The sequence below is a fragment of the Habropoda laboriosa genome, unplaced genomic scaffold, assembly GCF_001263275.1.
Source record: "Habropoda laboriosa isolate 0110345459 unplaced genomic scaffold, ASM126327v1 scaffold84, whole genome shotgun sequence".
Taxonomy (NCBI): domain Eukaryota; kingdom Metazoa; phylum Arthropoda; class Insecta; order Hymenoptera; family Apidae; genus Habropoda; species Habropoda laboriosa.
The window spans coordinates 955,855-963,339 of NW_017100202.1; positions in this window are offsets into that span (position 1 = coordinate 955,855).

Below are 7,485 nucleotides of genomic sequence, written 5' to 3' on the forward strand. Positions count from 1 at the left end.
AGATTTTTGTTAAAAAGGAAACAACAACGAAATTGTAATACTTAAGTAGCATGAATAAAAATTCTAATAATACGCCGTCTTGTCAATGGTAAAATTACGAAGCTGCAAAATTTTAACTTTTCAAAAGAGAAGAAAACTGATTTTGCGCTTTTTTTCTCTCCTCGGAAATTACATTTTTACAAGTTTGCAATTTTGTCATTGGAACGACGACACTCACATCGTCGTTCCAATGGTAAAGATACAAAAATTGGCAAAAACTTCATTTTTCAGGAGAAAAGAGAAACACTTTGTAAATTAATATAAAATCACTTTTGCATGAATTTTACATCAATCGACAAAGTGATTTTCTTCTCTCCTGAAAAATTCAATTTTCACAGTTTTGCAACTTTATCATTGAAATTTCGATAATTAATTCACACAGATCGTCGTTCCAATGAGAAAGTTGCAAAACTGTGAAAATTGAATTTTTCAGGAGAGAAGAGAACCACTTTGTAAATTAATATAAAATCACTTTTGCATGAATTTTACATCAATCGACAAAGTGATTTTCTTCTCTCCTGAAAAATTCAATTTTCACAGTGTTGCAACTTTATCATCGGAACGACGATCTGAGTGAATTAATTATCGAAATTTCAATGATAAAGTTGCAAAACTGTGAAAATTGAATTTTTCAGGAGAGAAGAAAACTTCTTTGTCGATTAATGCAAAATCAATGTAAAGGTGATTTTACATTAATTCACAAAGTGATTTTCTTCTCTCCCCAAAAATTCAATTTTCACAATTTTCCAACTCTATCGTCGATAATTAATATCATCGTTACATTCCCTTTAACACGAACTTAATTTCAGGGGTGCCGTCGCCATTTTACGGAACCTATCGTGACCAGAATATCGGCGAACGATTGATCGAAAGTCCGCCGAGGTACGTTGCTCTGAGGGATCTGTTCCTACCGTCGGAAAACGACGTGAAAACGACACCTGTGAATCGTCAACATTCAACGCGACTCGATACCCCGTTCACCTGCAATTTGACCACGGATCGCAGGTAGGGAGAGATGGATCGATAAAATCGATCAACCCGCTTCGGTAACCACGATCACGCTAATCGAGACGTTCTGTTGCCGCGTTTAGTTACGCAGGTGGCAGCTATTACGAGAGGCGAATTACGACGGAAGAATGCGACGAGATAACAGAACGAAATCCGATAGCGCGACGCCTCGAGTATTCCGATTTCCTGGCGAACGATTCGTATCGCGATGATTTCTACTACGATCGCGAATACTCCGGTTGCACTCCGTCCAATTTTAGACCCGAGGACAGAGGTAAGCGTTCTACTGTTTCACGCACTATTTTTTCATTGTTAATCTTAACCCTTTTGGTGTGAGCTTGAAATAAAAAGAACGCAGCGAGTGAAATTATTATTCAACTCTGGCGGACGAAATTTTCGATCGTTTTTATGTGTGCAGTATAAAAATTTTTAAAAATTGTCGTGGTTGTCGTTCGAACGTAGAATTTCTTTTTATTGAAAAAGTTTCGCGGCACTAGTTTGCATACTTTTCGATGAAACGTAGACGGAATGATTTTTTGGGGGATTTTAAGAATTTTCTAATGACCGTTCAGGTTTGCTTCACATTCGCCAAGTGTTACAATACTTGTGAACTTGAGTGCACGCCTTCTGTAAATGAGGAATAATTTTTACAGAGTGTATGTATCTGCTCTTCGTAGCGAAAGGGTTAATTAACTTTGGATTTTTGGGAGTTAGACGGGTTTCAATATTTTCTCTTATCGACGAATATTGTGACACTTTTCAATGATTTTGTACGTTCTGAGCTATTTCTCCTCACACTCGTGCTAATTTTAAAGGAGAAATCGCGGAGTACTGAAAATTTGCATTGTTCCATACATCAGCACGAATATACACCGCGGCATGTAAAAATACCGTAAATTTCAGCCTCCCCACTGAACTCTACAGTTAGACTACGTAATTTAACATCGCAACTAGGCAACTAAAGATAAAACAAATTCCTGTAAAGCACCCTTTCCTCGGTACACCTTGCCAACATCGTAAACTCCGACATATTACTACCGAAGCCCAGAGGAAACGCTCGAGTAATTCCCTCCTCCAGTTCTCCAATGTTCTCCACTTCCACCTAGATCATCACACCCTCTACTCTTCGAATTACCCACCGCTAGGAAACACCTCGTCGACCTGGCAAAAATAGCGAATCAAGTCCAGCGATGCCAAAAATATCCTTTTCCAAGCCTCTCCGCCCGATCCATTCGCGTAAAGCGAAAAATTCAAACAAACTCGAACACCTACGCCTCTCTTTCGCTCTATCTAACAATGCCCAGCGTAACACCGGTGGATCATCAAAGATCTCGTTGGTTGACACGATCCATCGATGCTTTTCTTCGCTGACATGATCCATGGGTCGTTGGAAACGATGGCAGAATAGAGATGAAGCAGTGGTGCAAAACGGTTTGTCGCCAAATTTTCAGACTAAATACCGAAAAATGACGGTACACGCTGCGGTTGTACGAATTTTATAAATTTTTGAACGCGTCAAGCGCTGCACCAAAGGACGAATACGAAACACCGCGGGCCTGAGGCTGTCGCGTCGATTAATCTCGATCCATCGTCTCGAGACGAAGACAAGGGAGAGCGTCTTAGCGGCTCGTCTCGCTGGCTAACCCACATTCAGGGTCCTTCGAGCGATTACTCGCGGTCGTTCGCGAAAATAGCATTCGACGTGCATACGTGAGCGGCCAGGTGGGTATCCTCTGTCTATCGGTGGTGGCCCGCGTGTACAGAGAGGGATCTCGTGTTGGTGTTAGAGGGTACGTGAGTTTCTGGTGGTGAGGCGAACGTTGAATCATAGACGACCACGAACCACCCCTTTTCGCCACACCTCCCCCCAGGAAGCCCTCGAGAACCGAAATAGACGCGTCGCTATGCGCTACCTTGGCGAAACGCGGTGATTCACTGGTGACCCATCTTTCGAGAGATCGCTGGATCGCCAGTGTTTTCGATTCTCAACAATTCTGCGATTAATCTGTGATTTTACTTTGGTTTTTCGGGTTTATGGTTGATTTTGAGCGATTACGTGGGAGATTGATCGCTGCGAATTTTGTGGTTCCACGGATTTTGAAGAAATTCGGTTTTCCTCACTTCTGAATTTTCTGTCGTATATAAATTCGTTTTTCGAGTGTAATTTTCGATCCGTTTTTTCGTTAGATCGTAGAAATATGAATTTCGATATTTTTGATCCAAGGAATTTGGAAGAAATTTTATTTCTCTCACTTTTGGATTTTGTATTGCACATAAATCGAATTTTCGGGTCTAATTTATGATCCGTTTTTTCCTTAGATCGCAGAAATCTTAATTTTGATTTCTGTGGTTCAACAAATGTGTGACAAATTCGGTTTTTCTCATTTTTGGAATTTTGAGTCTGATTTCCGAACCGTTCTTTCTTCGTTTCTAATTTCGAATTTTCATTTTCGGAAAATTTGATTGGATTTTCTGCTGCACACAAGTCGAATTTTGCGTCTAACTTTTGATCCGTTTTTCCATCAGATCACAGAAATCTGAATTTGTGGTTCAAGAAATTTCTAACAAATACGATTTTCTATTGCACACAAAAATCGAATTCTCAGTCCAACTTCCTGTCCCTTCTTTTTCGTTCGATTACTTTCGGTTCGATCGTGGAAAGACCATTGTTTGAGTCAGCGACAGTGGTGTCGATGATGCAACTTTTTTGCTGCCGTTCAATTTTCACCGTCCACTCATCTGTCAGCCGATCTAACGTCTCACTCCTCGGATTCTTTTTTTTTCGCACTCATTTATCAACGAACGTCAGAAGAGCGACAATTTAACCTTTTCGCTACGGCGCGCTTGTGACAAAATATGATCGCTATGAACGGAGCGCATTACTGACTAGTCGACACTGAGGTACATTTCATATGTGATTTTTCTTTCCCATATGTTTCCAATATCTGTCTTAGAAGATTTAAATGAAATTTGGCAAACGATCATTTTGTCGCAAAAACAAAAAAGAAACAAAAGTATATATCATTTTGTCGCAATATGTACGCTCTTCGTACCCGAGCGCCCACTTTTCGAGATCGTATCTATACGCTCTTCGTATATGAATGTTCATTCTTCGAGGGCGTATATATACGCCCTTCGGAGCGAAAGGGTTAAATTGATATATCGCAAGAACAAATTACGGTCTAAATCATTTTCGAATGATGTAAGACTTTTTTTCACGCCGAATTTTGGGGATTAAAAACACCGCCGAGGGTTAGATGGTTCAATTGACCACATCTGTGCAGGCTAAGTAATTCGATTGCTTTAAGTCAGAATACTCGTTGCGTGACTCATTGTCTGAGCTAAAGTTGAAACAATTTCGAGAAGCAAAATATTTCCGCCCTGTTGTATTTCGAATCGAAGAGTGTTTAAATTATTTCGAAACTCTGACGAATCGCAGCGACGATGAATTTTATTTCAAATATCAGGTGAAATGTTTCAAAGTGTCATGCTTAAAAGTATAAATTTTTCTTTCAATTTCGTTACCTTTTTGAATAGCAAAAATTCATTATTAGAGCTGGTTGCAGAGAATTGAAACGAACTGTAGCTCCTTTCTAACAGAGGATAAAGAAAACCTGGTGCAAGTAAACGTTGGACAGTCGCAATGAAAGCTATCTTTGTGCGATACAATTTTCTCAAGCGCGACGATGCGAACTCGCCTTATACTACTTAGTTTCGATGACTTCACGATAACAGCTTTACGCGCAGATTAACGAGGACGGTTTCGATTGGTTTCCTCGTAAAAAGAAGTGCAAGTGCCTCTTATACTTGCCTCGTTAAATCTCGTAAAGCATCGCAGAAGAGTAGCTTCCATTCTTAATCGTTCTTGAAACGACTGGATTTAAGAAAAAAATTCACAATTTTGCCGGAACACCGAAGAAACTTCACAGAAAACTGGCAGAAAATTCACACGAAGTACAAGCTTAACTGGGTTCAGTTCTTCGCCAGAAATTGAATTTCTCTAGTTTATAATTGAAAATGAGTAAAAATTGTAAGAAGTAGCTTCCTTCTGCTTCTGGAAAATGTGAAGGTGCGATTAAATGCAACTAAAATTTAGCAATTCCTGAATAAACAAACTACTGTGCTCCGAGTATCTGTGAACCAATAAAGTTACCTCGTCTTCCTCACTAGACAGGTTATTTCCCAATAAGTCGATGAAAACGCCGCGAAAAAGTCGCGAAAACAAAGGCAAAAATAGTGTCGGTCCTTTAATATTTATAACATTTTTGACATTGCTCGTTCCTGGCATCCTACATTACGCGTCTCGCATAAATGTAACCATTTAACAAAGTTCCACGTTCACAGGCCAGAAATAAACGAAACAAAATCCCAACGCAACGTTTCTATTCATTCTCCGCGAGACACGCAGAAGGAACGACAAAGAGAGAGAGAGAGAAGAGTTAGAAAAATTCGTTCCATTTTTCATCCAAACTTTTGTTTCTCTCTCCCTTGAACGAAGCACACCCACACTCGGGCACGCGAATGGAAGCGTAACTTTCGTAATGGCCGAGCAATTAAACGAACCAGAGCGGTGGATTCTGTCGTGTTACGATTGCGAAAGATCAGCAGCCTGCGTTTTCGCGTGCGTCCATGTGTGGTACACGCGTGTGCCTCTCTCACCTCGTAACGTGAAACCGAACGCATTGTACAACTGTATACGATTCTTGCTTGGCGTAATGTCTGAATTACACGCTCGCGCGGCTGCATCTGACCCACAACTCGCGCCGACTTCCAGTGTCGGATTAAAATAGAGGTTACCGCTGTTAGACCGATAGTTTCCTCCGCCACTGTCCGTTAATTGACACGCAATTTGCATTTCTATCCGCCTTTTATTTTCGTACCGCCGCACATTTTTCCCGCGGCTTGATTGCTATTTATCGCTGGTTTCCTGGTGAATCGAGCGTTGCGCGATTTTTTCAGAATTCTTTCGAGGTATTTTTTTTTTGTTCAACGGAGTAGTAGGTGTGGTTCGTTGTTGGTATGCGTCTGGTTTTAGAGTTGCATGGCGGGGGGGAAATTGTCAGGGGTTGGGAATGTGAAATTTTTGGGGAGAGGGGGATGAAAATTGTTCGGTGAATGTGAAATTTTTGGGGAGAGGGGGATGAAAATTGTTCGGTTGCAGCAGAAGTGTGTGTTAGATGAAATTTGGTCGTTTGAAGTATTGCGGGGTGAGTTTGGATATGTTTTTGGCGGTAAATTTATGTGTCAGAGGATATTACGGGGGATGAAGTGAAATTTGAAAATTCTTGTTTTGCGACGTTATTTTCGGGGTGTGATGTATTTTAACGAGGGAGAATTTGTAAATTTGAAAATGAGAAAGAGTTCTTCGAGTTCTGAAGAAATCTGTTTTACATCTCTGTTTTCCTAATTTCGCTAATTCTCTGACTTAACGCCACTCAAGTCACTGAAAATCACTGTATAATCCACAAAGCACCTATTATCCTCGCAACAGTGCATTTCTCGCGTTTTTCAATGGGATGTGATGCATTTTAACCCTTTCGCGACTAGCGCCGGTTATATCCGGCATCCACTAAATGCTTCGCACTGGCGCGCCGGTTATATCCGGCATCCACTAAGCGCGTCGCATTGGCTCCCGCCCCCACAACTCAAAGTGAAGATTTATTTTAAAATACAGAACAAGGCCTCGAGAACATTCCCTTTATCCGATACACCCTTAAGTCCTCTGCTGTTCCAACGAAATTCTCTAAGATTTCACACGGACACACTGGGAGCTCGAAAAACGCGAGGCACTCATGGTGTGCACTAATGGCACGACGACCCGTCCGTTAGTGGCTGATGGCTAGTTCTGCCGTCGCGACAGGGTTAACAAAGAAAAATTTGAAGACTTGAAGCTTTGAAAATTTGAAGATTTGAAAACAGGAAAATATGAAAATTTCGTTTGATATTTGCTCACGAGTTCCTCCAGTTCTCCACCAACATCTCACTAAATCAACGTCTCACCCTTCCATAAAACCAAAAAATCAATTTCACATCTCTGCTTCCCTAATTGCGCTAATTCCCCAACTCACCGCCATTCAGTTCGCCTAAAATTGCAATATAATCCACGAAGCACATTATACCACCTATTACTCTCTTAACACGTGCATTTCTCGCGCGTGTCTCGCTCCGATTCGTCGGGACCGCTAACGGTCGGACAGGATTTTTCCCCGACGTCGTCGTACACCAAGCTTCTACCGAACAATTACAAATAAATTAGACGCTCGTAGTACACAGCAGAGTAACGAAACCGAGAAGAAGCGGTGTTCGTTTTTAATGGAGAACGAATTTACGGTCGTCGATGTTGCTCGTCGAGTGCTCTAATGGCGCGTCTGGCACGTACGTGGACCGTTTCGACCGATAAATCGTTTCATTGTCGCGCGTTTGAATTTATCGCGGAAC